We start from the raw sequence: 13,969 nt of genomic DNA, 5'->3' as shown, positions 1-13,969 counted from the left end.
ATATGCCTGGAGCGCTAACGGCTTGACGTCTAATAAAACTGATCGTGTGTTGGTCGTGATCGGCATGATGTCACAACATACGATCAGTTTTATCTTATACGCTGCAGGCACGTGAGATTATTCCTACGGTTGAGGTTTCAATAATTTCCCTTCAAGTAAATGGACTTGAAATCAATGCAATTGATGGTTCTCGAGTGTCAAACATTACCGAGTCAAAGTAAATTATGCGTAATTACGCTTGCATTTACCGGAATTGTGAAATGACAATAGGCAGTACAAAATGTATGGCTTAATTATGTGGTGCCATAAGATCCACTATTAGCTATAACTTAAATGTGGTAATACTGCATTTTACATCGGCCTCTATGGGTCTCATTGTGTGGTATATATTAGTCCAGAAGCTATCGATATGAGCTTTTTGTTTTAAGATATCCGATCAATTTTCATTGCTTTTCCACTACTCCAAGAAGTTTCTATAAGGATGCATGGGAGCTTTTTTGTAGGATCCTATGAATGTAGCTACTGATATGCACCGATTGATTGAGTGTTTTTTTTTTGTAATTGTGGAGATGCAGTAACTTCATACAAACTTAAGAGAGTTACATATTAGTATCCATCATCATCGATGGACGTCTACTGCAGGACATAGGCCTTTTGTAGGAACTTCCAAACATCACGATACTGATCCGCCTGCATCCAGCGAATCCCTGCAACTCGCTTGATGTCGTCAGTCCGCCTGGTGGGAGTCGATTAACACTGCGCTTTCTTATGCGAGGTCGCCATTCCAGCACCTTGGGTCCATAACGTCCATCGGCTTTTCGAACTATGTGCCCTGCCCATAGATCCACCAGGAACCTTTATAGTTTCGCCATGCATTATGTTATGTAAAATGTTTACATTCAAAATAGAATCGGTAATTTGGTTAGAAATAGCTTGGATCCATATTTAGTTTGCAAATGGGCCACGTCAGCGCAACCCGTGTGGCTATAAGTGCGCTTGATTATTGTCTATAAATAGACCATTATCCTATATTAAGTACCTACGACTACCATGAGCTGTATTGCTCTCAGCGGGGTATCCAGAAGCTTCTATGTAATCCGTAGTTATATAAACATATTTTTTTTTGATTCCCCGACGTAAATAAGTTTTTCTGTGTATCTGTGTATGTCCTCAGACCAATTATAGAAGGACCTGTATCGCACTCATAGTCACAACCAAAAATTGTCTGTCATTTTCTGAGGAAAGCGAGCTTAGATTTGGTATAAATCTTATACTAAATAAACTAGAAGTTTTTGTCCATTTTTCACACCATTCAACTACACAAAAAGGTGTTTTTACGGAGCTCTTTAATCGACGAACACGATTACAACTATTTAACGTCGATTCTATAGAGACAGCTTTTATAATCGCATTAGATCATTGATCATATACTTTGACAGAAAAGTAACACCTAGCGAGGCAGGTCCTATACAATAATTGGTCTGAGGTGTTAGTCCGTAACATCGTAGCTTTTGAAGTAATGAACTGATTATGTGGCTGTTTTTTTTTTGTTTTAAATCCGACGTGATCCAGCTGCATACGATTGAGATCCGATAACTGGACCCGAAGATATAGAGGGTGTCCCGAAAATAATGGATAAAACGCAAATGGTAGATGCAATACAAGCTGATTCGGATTTTTCAAAATTTTCTATCTTTCAGTGCTGTTGCTGCTGTAATTAAGATTTTAAAGATCAGTAAATATTAGATTACCAATGTAATGTATTACTATTAATATAAATAACTAGAGGACTCCCGCGACTTCGTTCGCGTGAAACTCTATATAAACCTTCAACTACCCTTTAAATTTTTTTCAGCCATAAGAACCTTCTCCTGACAATAACAATGAAAAAACACATGAAAAAAAAATAGTGAAATCGGTCCAGCCGTTCACGCGTGATTTCGTGACCAAAGGATATATGGATTAATTTTTATATATAGGTGTTTTATAATAAAAGTCATCATTCTAGCTAAATTTAGGTCCGTCGCGAGATATTAATTTTTTTTATTTTAACTAGTTATTAATTATTAAATATTAATATTTCTACCCATCGCCGTTTTATCTTCCTCGTAATCGGGTATTAGATTGTTTTTATATAAATAAAATATTTAAGATTTTGAATATGCAACACTAACAAATATGGTAATTTTTGCAAAGACATTTTTCAACTGTGGTTAATGAAAGTCCGCAAGGGGTTGAGGTTTTACCTGTGTAAAGGGTATAATTTCCAGATTTTTATTAACGGAAACCCGAGTTGTGAAGTTTAATATTATTGTAATGAACGTTCGACCTACTGCGCCTATAATTTACTCGTAGGTTGCATAAGTAGTTTTGTTATAAATATGTAATAGATAGATTTTTAATTCACACACGTGTTTCGAAACAAATAAAGTTCAAAGTTGAATCAAAGGCTGATTGTACTGTCACCGTTTGCTCGGATATGACGTCACAACAACCCTTGAAGTACGGAACTATCTAGATAGTCTGAAAACTAGCTCAAATCGATAGCTTGCGACGTCAATGTTAAGTAAGCTAACAGTATACTAGTGACATACTCTCAACAATACCCCTATGTATCATTTCCCTTAGTGTGAGATACCCAAAGCGAAGATGATTTTGTAAAATTGGGGATTCCTAATGAAGCATTTATTGCTATTTATTACTTATTTGAACATTTATCATTCATTACTTATTAGAATTCACATTGTGGAAGTCGTTTTAATAGTTTATTTACTGTTACAAGTAGATACTTGAAAATGGAAATCCAAGTCAGTCCTCCAAAAAGTCCTCCGAAAATCCAAGAACTCTTTGATTTTGATTCTAAATCCATAAGCTTGCTCGTGCAACACGGTGCTGGTGTGGATTAGCGAGTTGCCTTATTATGGAATCTAATGGAATTTTGACTGCCGCCGTAGCGCAGTGGTATGCGCGGTGGATCTACAAGACGAAGGGTCCTGGGTTCGATCCCCGGCTGGGCCTATTGAGGTTTTCTTAATTGGTGCAGTTCCCTGATCTATCTCTGTTACAAAGACCCCATTACTGCAAACTTGTGTATTTTCTGTTACTTAAGTCTTCTCTTTCTTCTCATTAAGTTGTTGTAGTTGTAAAATATTAATAAACCAACCTTTTTAGGTTTAAAGAAGGTTTTCAGTATTATACTCATATTCATATTTGTTAAGAATACACATAACTATGCATTTGACCATTTCTGGCGTACAACAATTTATAAAGACACGATTAAAATCTAAAAAAAATTAAAAAAAAGCCAATAGCAATTAAATTAAATTAAAACTTAACATGCATTACATATTTTTAACATAAAAAGCAAGGACATGCTTAACATAACAGCTTGTAAACTTATAACGAGCTGTTTTACACCTTGCCTAGTAAGTTTTTAAAATGAAATTAAATTTTTTAAAATGAAATATCAAGAATAAGTCGAACACAGGTATGAAAACCGAGAAATAAATGAAACCTGTATGGCAGTAAGATAATTAAAATATCTTGATAAATGCTGTAAAATAAACGACATTGTTAACGTACCTAAATGTCTCATTAGAGAGCGGTAGTTGATAGAAAAGATTTCAGAGCTTTTAGCAATATGAATTTCAAAGCAAAATTGGCGTTACTTTGCGGAACTTCACCAAGAACAGTGCAAGATCAGTTGCAAAAATTTCTTACAAATAAACACCATTGAGTCAACATCCTCTGAGGATGTTCCACTATTAAAGTGAAAGTATAAGTTAGTATCTATATTTGACGCCTAATGCACTTCATTGACGATCAATTATTCTCACGTTTCTGCGGCACCCGCGACTATAACAGATCGTATATTGATCGCTGCGTGCATGACGGCTCGACTTATGAAACGTATTCGCTGCCGTTTGCGCTACAGAAACGTGACTGAATAATTGACCGTCAATGGTTGACTTGACTAATTTACTGACTGAAAAAGAATGAAAAAAATATTTATTTATTTATAGTATATTAGTTTGGTCTGATGAGGTTACAACACAATTGAGGTGTTCCTTATTGGTAAAGGTGCTTGGAGGCTATTGGATCAGCTTCCGAACCGGTGGTAGAATCTTTACAAATAGTCAACTGACGTTTCAAAAATCCTTGTAAACTGAGCCTACTTGAATTAAATGAAATTTGAATTGGCGATTGAATATGTTCTTTCATTCAGTGAGCAACTTTAGTTGATTTAAAAAAAAGCGTATATATTTCCTAATTAGTCATCATTATCAGCCGATGGCCGTCCACTGCTGGTCATAGGTCTCTTGTATAGACTTCCAAACATAACAGTCTCGAGCCGCCAGCATCCAGCGGCTCCCTGCAAACCGCTTGATTTCCTCAGTCCATCTAGTGGGGGGTCGAACAACACTGCGCCTTCTGGTGCGGGGTCGCCATTCCAACACCTTGGGACCCCAACTTCCATCGGCTTTTCGAACTATGTGCCCTGCCCATTGCCACTAACTTCGCGACTCGCTGAGCTATGTTAGTGAGTTTAGTTCTTCTGCGGATATTCCAATTAGTATCTCTTTGTTATTCCACGCTTGTCTGATTAAATTATCAAACGTCTTTCAAGAATTCGTCGCATAAAATGTACATAACTCCATTTTTGCGCAGCACCGTCTCAATACAGTTACTCGGAATCGCGCGGACAATTTTAATTAATTCTAATTAGAACCGAAACAACTCATCGACTTTCATTAAGCGACCCTCTACCTGAATAGCGTTATTTACAACTTCTCAGACGTTGGTAGATAGTGGGTACATATGTATCGCGTTCGTATAGTTTCGCGCTTTGTGTTCGCTAATGTATTCCCACTCTCTGTACGAAACTTTTCTATTTACTATACAGCTTAACGAGAGCTCTGGACTGCGCTCGTGTATTGAAAAGATTGTTTTTTTTTAATGGAGATCATACTTTTATATTTTAATCTCATCGCTGTCATACATATAATGTCATACACCATAATAAAGTCTGCTCACTGCTCACGGCTTCTCGACGTTCTGTGAGAGAACAGTGAAGGACGTATAAGATGTACCTACTAGTAGACGTCGCGCGGTTTAACCCGCGTGGTTCCCGTTCCCGTAGGAATACGGGGATAAAATGTAGCTATAGCCTTCTTCGATAAATGGGCTATCTAACACTGAAAGAATTTTTCAAATCGGACCAGTAGGTCCTGAGATTAGCGACTTCAATCAAACAAACAAGCTCTTCAGCTTTATAATATTAGTATAGATAACTAACTATATCCCTTGCAAAACCAATGAACTATTATATTATTGTTGTGACGTTACGTCTGTGCTTTAGATTGATTTTCAAAATACTGGCGTACTTTTACCAATATGATTTAAAAGTATAATTATTTCCTAGGATGCTTGTTTCAGTGATGATTTATTTATTTCAATTTATTGCGGTATGTACCTGAAATTAGAAACGGTTTTTTTTTCATAATAATAATTCATGCTTTATTTGCGCGATGGTTAAGGTAAGAGAACTTAAAGAGCTCCTAAGTTATATCACATTGCACTATAATCGATCTCTTCATAGATTAAATTGTGAGTGAACAATTTAATCTATGAATGAACTTACTTAAAAAATGTAGACGAAAATCATTCTATTCAATATAATAGGTCCAGACTGTTTTCTAATTGCTTTCTACACTTCTGCACTGTGCTTGTTTTTTTTCTTTTCAGTTTTTGTATCATTTATGCAGTCGGATTTTTTTTATTTGTTTATTCGCCCATTAGTTTATTTCGTGATTTTGAAGTCGGTTGAATTTTTTGTTAAAAAGACTTTATTTTTCTGTTTTTAGTGTGCCCTAGCGAAAGCGCCACAGTACGGGCAATTTTGTCATTTTCACAAAATTACTGAACCGAATTTCATAAAAACTAAAACAAAAAAGAAGAATTTTTAAAATTAGTTAAGAAATTGGGAAGTTATAAGTTAAAAAAAACATGCGCGTCGAACATCCTCCTTTTTTTGAAGTCAGTTAAGAATATTCATAAAACGAGGTAAGTTAGGCTATCGCAGACTCTCGTTCTAGCCCTCTAAAGCATATTTTGCTGAATATTATTATTATACGTTTGCAGGGAATAACAAACATTTGAAAATTTCTCACACAAGTCAGTGTCTTTGAGTCAGAACTTTGCTACTTTATAGGCGCATCAAGAGTTTGCTGTTAGTTTGCCAAATTGGACTTGAAACATTCCTCTCTTAACGTTATTGCTACGATACTAGGGGGTACATTCTAAGTTCAAAGTTTGTGGCTATTAAGCACAATGTCATAGGTCGGTGGCGTGCACAGAGTATTTGTTCAAGGATGGGTTTTTCTTTATCACAATAATTTCTAAATAGCTGTTTGAAAAGGCAGTGGTAGCGTCCCAGTGTCTCGGAGATATTAAATATATAGAGAGATATATTATATAGAGAGATATAAAGGTCTATTGTCAACAAAACATTATAAATTTCTGCACATGCTAGGTATTGTTCAAAATTAAAAATTATATGTTTGTTAATTAAAATAAAAGTAGCCATATAGGGATATTGGATTATATTTTTTTTATTTTGTTAAGGCAGGGTATTAAAGTATAGCAATACTTTAACAAAATAATAGTTGGTACAATGTTAATTGTCTTTAGATCCTCTATGTCTATTGTTAAGTAGCATGTATGTTGGCACACTTGATTTCCGTTATTAAAGTGGTATACGCAGTGAAAGAACGCTTTATTCTAATAACTACGATGTACAACAACAGGCCAAATTAATGTTTCTTAATTCTTTCAAAAACTGTCTGTTGAATCTATGTGGATTGAATCCAATGCAAATTTGTATTTTTTTTTGAGTCATCTCCATTGCGGGAAGTAACCGTAGATAATAAAATAATAATAACTTGGATCCTTAAATACAATAATCGAAACCCGTAATCGCGTTTTCATAAAAAAAAAAAATATTTTCACACGTTGTATGTCGCCGCAGTTGTATTTTTGCATCATCATCGTCATCATTATCAGCTGATGGGCGTCTTTTAAGGACTTCCAAACAACTCGGTTTTTATTTTTAAGAAAAATCTGGGGAAAAGAAGTGCTCTCCGAAGCATCCAAAGTGCGAAACTTTCGTCGAAGCTTTTCGTCATTCTTGTACCCTTATAAATTCGTAATCATGTCTTGGCGTTGTGCAAACGGTAGGTACCTTAACAATGCTGGATGTTGCAGAAATCGAGTAAACCCGTACTAGAGTTGCTTGCACAATAATCAGTTACGCAATGTGTACAGAAAGTCGGTAAGTGATCCCTTATCGGGCGTGTGATTAAAATGTTTCGGTTAGCGAGCGCATTAAGATACCTGTGAGACATGATAAAAAATGTTCAAGGTATTGAAAGGGTACCTACCTACCAATCCATAATATAAAATTATTATCACACTAATATTATAAAGGCGAAAGTGTTGTGTGCAAGTGTGTAAGTTTGTTCCTCCTTTTGCGCTGCCTCTACTGAAGCGATTTAGCTGAAATTTGGAATGGAAATAGATTTATTTTACTGGATTTAAAAAAACTTTGGCTTTTTATTCACTTTTCATCCCGAAAAACCCTAAGGTTTCCGCGGGATTTGCGAATTGGAATTCTAAGCGGACGATGTCGCGGGCGTCCGCTAGTTATATAATAAATTCCTCTGCCGCGTCTGTCTTCCTGTTCGCGATGAACTCGAAATTAGTGAATGGATTTTAATGCGGTTTTCATAGTGATTCATATGGATGGTTTAGGTGTATATTACACTAGCCGATGCCCCGCGGTTTCACCCGCGTAGTTTCTGTTTCCGTGAAAATATGGGGAAAAAATAAAAAAAATATCAAAAATAACGTGGCTTTCTAGTGGTATAAGAATTTTTAAAATCGGTTCAGTGGATCTAGAGATTACCTCCTACAACAGCACAAACTTTACTCTCTGTTTATTATTGATTCTTCCTTGTTTATTGTGTTTGTATAATTCGTCGTCGTCAACCCATATTCGGCTCACTGCTGAGCTCGAGTCTTCTCTCAGAATGAGAGGGGTAAGGCCAATAGTCCACCACGCTGGCCCAATGCGGATTGGCAGACTTCACACACGCAGAGAATTAAGATAATTCTCTGGTATGCAGGTTTCCTCACGATTTTTTCCTTCACCGATTGAGACACGTGATATTTAATTTCTTATATTATTTTCTTCTATTTTATTTTTATTTCAGTTACATCAGTTACTTGAAAATGTTTTCTTTCAATTTTACGCAAAGTTTGAATTTACGTGAACAATTCACAAAGGATCATTGGCAATAATTGCGAAGTTTTTCACGTTTTTTGAAAACACAATATTTAAGGCTTCCTCTCGAACCTTTTTGCAATTGTGTTGTAACTTTGTTGAGTGTTGTTTTTTTTGAATATTCTGAAAAGTATTGGTAGGTTTCAGGTGTTATGTTGGGATCTTGTGAAATACTTAGAGGTGTAATTTTTCTTTTTATGATATTTATGACTAGCGGACGCCCGCGACTTCATCCGCTTAAAAATAGATGTCAACTTTCAACCCGGTCAAGGTTCGCTTTCACTTTATGTGTACCTCCCTGCCAAATATCTTTGTACGTCAAGCAGTTTTTGAGATTTTTCCTGATGAATGACTATTCGCATTTATATGTATACTAAGATTTAAGATTTAGTGTAAATTGATTGAATTAAGGCGATATGTCTTAGACATATAACAAATACATGTATCAGTGGAATATTCATCTTTTATTGATTTGCAAAAAAAAGAATTATCCAAATTGGTCTATAAATGACGAAGTTATGCGCGAACACACATAAAATATATATATATATATATATATATATATATATATACGGTCGAATTGAGAAACCTCCTCCTTTTTTTTGAAGTCGGTTAAAAAATATATGGCATGCCATAACATAGATATATCTATATTTTAAGTATAACTTACTAAATCCATTTTATCTGAATCGCACCGGTGGTACGAAGTTCAGGTCAGCTAGATATGCGAAAGTAAGTCTGCGTGTTTGTCTGTTTTCCCTTCACCGTTTAACCACTGAACCGATTTTACGAATTTTGGTATAAGTTTTTCTTTTTCTTCTTCTTCCTTCTGATCCGTTTCCGCACTTGGCCATGTGATTGTCCGTTGTGCGTGGGTTCTTCGGTATAGGAGTGGATTCATTTGAGATTAACTTCAGCGGGTCGGACGATGTGCAACATCGTTTTTATACTATAAATATGTTACGTACCTACAAAATCACCGCAAGAAGTGATCCGAATTTATCATGACAACTTTGTGTTTACTTACTTTATATATTTATGTAGAAATAGTTTAGATAGATAGATAGATATTCTTTATTTGCACACCACAAAGACAAATACAAGTGAAATAAAAAACATATTAAGAAGAGATCAGCATACAAAAGGCGGTTTTTACATATCCTGAACACAAGACATGAACACACAACTGGATGTAGTCGATAATGTTTAAGTTTTATTGATTTAAATAACTGTCGTTGTTTACTATGCGACTACATTAAATTTAGACAATTAGTCACCTCTGTGCACCTCAGTTTCGACGCGTTAGTAACATATCTAATAGTATAAAATCTATGGCTGTACTTACGTTGTAGCAGACAAAGTTGAAATGTTTTGAGTAGGTACCTGGTTTTCGTCGTACGTCTAGGTTTCGGTCGACGCGGTTAAGAGTACAGAACTTTAGCATTAAGGTTAATCTAGAATTTATGATTGTGGAGTATTGATTCATGCTAAACACCATTAGTAGTATCTTTGACGACATCTGAGGTGGTTTCAATTTCTCATTTCATAATCATGACTTTAAAAAAGAAGGTTGTTTGAAGGTTTGACGTCATGGCAAAGTAAAATGTTTTAAGTAGGTATCTAGTTTTCGCCGTTCGTCTCGGTTTTGATCTGCGCGGTTAGGGTACAGAACGTTAGCATTATGATTGTAAAGTATTGATTCATGGTAAACACACTTAAGGTAGCCTTCCGTTTTTGGCGACCGCGACCTGCAACCGCGACCGGGTCGCACGACCCACTGCTTAGTATGAATTTATATGGAGCAATAAACAAAGCCCGGTGGCCATGAATGGAATGCTACCTTTAGTGTTATCTTTGAAGATATCTGAGGTAGTTGATAAATTCTCATTTTTTAACCCTGAGTTTAAAAACAAGAAGGGTGTTTGAAGTATAAGTTTAACGTCATGGCAAACTAAAATGTTTTAAGTAGGTATCTAGTTTTCGTCGTTCGTCTAGGTTTCGATCTACGCAGTTAGGGTACAGAACTTTAGCATTATGATTGTGGAGTATTGATTCATGGTAAACACACTTAAGGTAGCCTTCCGTTTTTGGCGACCACGACCTGCAACCGCGACCGGGTAGCACGACCCACTGCTTAGTATGAATTTATATGGAGCACTAAACAAAGCCCAGTCGCCAAGAACGGAATGCTACCTTTAGTGTTATCTTTGAAGATATCTGAGGTAGTTGATATTTTTTTTTAACCTGAGTTAAAAAAAGAAGGGCATTGAAGTATAATTTTGACGCATTGTGGTATCGACTTCTAATCGAATGAAGCGGTTATTATGGTTAGTTTTTGTTTCAAAGCTGACGCTATAGAGATGGTTTTTGACTATAAATAATGAAAATCCAATGAGCTAATCCGAAGATATCGACGTAATTCGTTATTCTAATAAGGTTTTTGTTATAATATAAATAAGATTCGATTCCCAGTTGTTTGTATCTTCCAAACTAAAACCAACTCAGTTTTCTTACATGACACCCCCGTGTCTCAGCGCAGAGAGACATTCCGGTCCTGTATCTTAGTGATCGAAAAGTGATCGATAAGAATTAAACATTACCTCCAAGCTTCCAAACTTTTTATACGGAGAAAAGCCTGGCCTTTTACTGGGCCACTAAGAATTGGCTGATGATGATTATGATGATGAATGATGATGATGAGGATGAATGATGATGATGATGATGATGATGATATAAGCAAACAATAAACTAGGAAATAGAGGACGCGGGCGATTCAGCGTTTTAGGCTTACGTGACGTGAATAATATACATTCGGCTTCGATTGCGAACGGTAGGTCGGCAATTTTAATAAGTGTAACAAAACGTGTTGTTCAGGAGGAGCGCAGGGCAGACGCGGCGGGCGCTGCGGGGCAATGGGGTGAAGGGGGGGTGCTCTTCATTCCCATTTAGGCAGTAAATTGTAGAGCGGGCGGAGGCCATGATTATGTTTACTAACCCCGGCCTCCCAAGCCGCCCGCCGGTCTACGCGGACCGAATTAACACTCGATCTTTGTCCCACGTTTTATGCGAACTACATGTTTGTGTAAAACCTGGAGAAAGGATTTTGGGGGGGTGTACGAGATTTTGTCTTTTGTTATTTATTGTTGATAATAGCAAAGCCTCGATCAACCGGTATTGATTGCTCTGAGACCTTCGGATAATCGAAAATAAGAATTTGTTTTATGTCATATATCACGCCACGCGCAATGTAGGATTCCGTAGATTAAATTAGCACTTTAAACCCATATATTTTTAAAGCACATAAATGCCCAATAACGATACCCCAAATCATGGGATAGACGATAAAAAAATACATCCTCACTTTGCATGTAGGGAAGGAAGCCCAATTTTTTTTTAAATACTTTTTTTACCACTTTATAATAGGGGTTCCTCGTGGGCTACTGAACCCTTATAGAGTCGAATGGAGAAGGTTGTCATATTTTGCCGACCCCACTTAAAAGGAATAAGGGAAAGGAGATGATGTTGAGCTTTTCCGTGGGTCGTATGTAAGGCCTACTGCGTTGACTTGCCACCCGACCGTTAGACCTAAAGCCGGTATCAGCAAACCCTTCTTTACAGCGTTCAATAACTTATCTACGTGTTGCTAAGTTGATTAGCATTATTGTTATCGCTTTAAAAATGGCCATACAAAGCAATTTGTCGATACGAATTTACATAATTTTATAGTAATCGATCGTCAGTTAATGGACTTTTAGGATTATGTATTTTTTTTATTCAATGACAAATAGGGTAGGTAGACTCATATCAAATATAAACAATATTAATTTCGGGTAGTACATGGTATAAGGGTCTGAAATATATCGATATAATAAAAGTTAGGGATTTATTATAAAACTTATTTTAAAGTCATGTATTTTTTTTAATTTTCCTAATGTCAAAAACGCTGTCGTCCATTTTGTTACCGTCACAATTTTACTTGGTGTACTAAATGTCAAACTAATTGATAGCTAATATTTTTGTCAAACGCTCCGTTTGTAAAGGATTTGTTAACGTGACGTCATGAAACAGAAATATAGACCATCATGGCCGACAGGCGTTTTGGCTTGTATTGTCAAAAAATGTTTTAAAATTAAAATTTTCATGTAGTCAAGTCTCAAAAAAATATGATGATTTTTTCAATCTAGTAAAACGATAATGAACAATTTAAGACCATTAAAAACAAGTGTCAACTAGCCTTTGACTGTGATCTTAGCAGATATGTGACGATGCAATCTTGAATACTAGGAACTCTAGGATGGTCTACGGGGCGTCACACCGGAACGCTTAATGGTAGGTCTTTGTTGGTAAATAGCTACAGCTAATGCCTTATTATCAGATCAGACCTAATCCAAGTTAGAAAATAATAAATCCTAAATTTAACAGGGCTAGGAATCGAACCCAGTATCTGTGTTGAAAAATTATTGTGCAGGCATTGCCAGAGAGTCAAAAGCGCCGTACCTTAAAACTTGAAGGCCTCCGTGGCGTAGTGGTATGCGCGGTGGATTTATAAATCGAAGGTCCTGGGTTCGATCCCCGGCTGGGCCGATTGAGGTTTTCTTAATTGGTCCAGGTTTGGCTGGCAGAAGACCATCCTACCGGCAAAGACGTACCGCCAAGCGATCTAGCGTTCCGATACGATGTCGTGTAGAAAATTTATTCCTACACCTAACAAAGTTAGCCCGCTTCCATCTTAGATTGCATCATCACTTACCATCACATGATATTGCAGTCAAGGACTAACTTGTAAAAAAATGAAATAAATACTGATTTCTTTGCAAATAAGACACTTGGATGATTTTTTTTAAAGCATTAAGGCCGTCAATAGGTTTTGAACACAGCAGTTGTAAGGTGTAGGTACAAGAGTAGATAGATACACGCGACGTGACGATAGTAATCTGACATAAGCTAATACATTACATAGTTTCAAGGACAACTGTGTTTGAAAAAATATTCCACCTTTGGTTTGTAATTGTTGTCAGACGATCTTGATACGCAATAAATAATAAATTAACAATCGCCGCGGATTGGTAAGAGAATTGTTTAACAGATAGATATTAATCCTTTTTTTTTTTTATTTATTTGGGTTAACAAACAGTAAACGATAAGATTACAATTCAAAAAAAAAATTACTGACATTAAAACTAAATCGTTAACCTACACCGTTAACCACAGATTAATTAATATACAAGAAAAGTGAAATATTGAAAGTGAAGTGACATTGAAAGATTAAGCTACTTTTACATTAGATTCTTAAATTTTTTGTGACAATTGTTTTTTGAATTAACTTGGACGAGTATCAGAATATAAATCAACGTGGGTATAATTATAATTATAGTTTCGCATTAGCGCATACATTGGCGAACGCTTTCCAGTGTTAGTACGGCATTTACCTATAGCAAACAATGGTTTTTTAATTCGCATTTGTGTAAGACGTGGAACTGTCCTATCTACTTTATCTAAGAGGTAAAGTTGGTGCTGTAGGGGTTAATCTCAAGATCTACTAAACAGATTTTGAAAATTCTTTAACCACTAGAAAGCAGCATTATTTGTGAGTGTCATAAGCCATATTTTATCCATGTATTCCCACGG

General features: G+C 36.1%; 1 protein-coding gene across 1 annotated transcript in view; it reads left to right on the top strand.

Annotated features, from left to right (window-relative positions):
- Nucleotides 1-13,969, top strand: part of LOC112046452 (metastasis-associated protein MTA3) — a 112,324-nt gene that overhangs the window by 23,172 nt on the left and 75,183 nt on the right. The gene's annotated exons all lie outside the window — the stretch shown is intronic.

Source organism: Bicyclus anynana, chromosome 21 (genome assembly GCF_947172395.1).
Source record: "Bicyclus anynana chromosome 21, ilBicAnyn1.1, whole genome shotgun sequence".
Lineage (NCBI taxonomy): Eukaryota > Metazoa > Arthropoda > Insecta > Lepidoptera > Nymphalidae > Bicyclus > Bicyclus anynana.
Note: the sequence above shows the minus strand (reverse complement) of the source record. Positions and strands in the feature narration are given on the sequence as shown.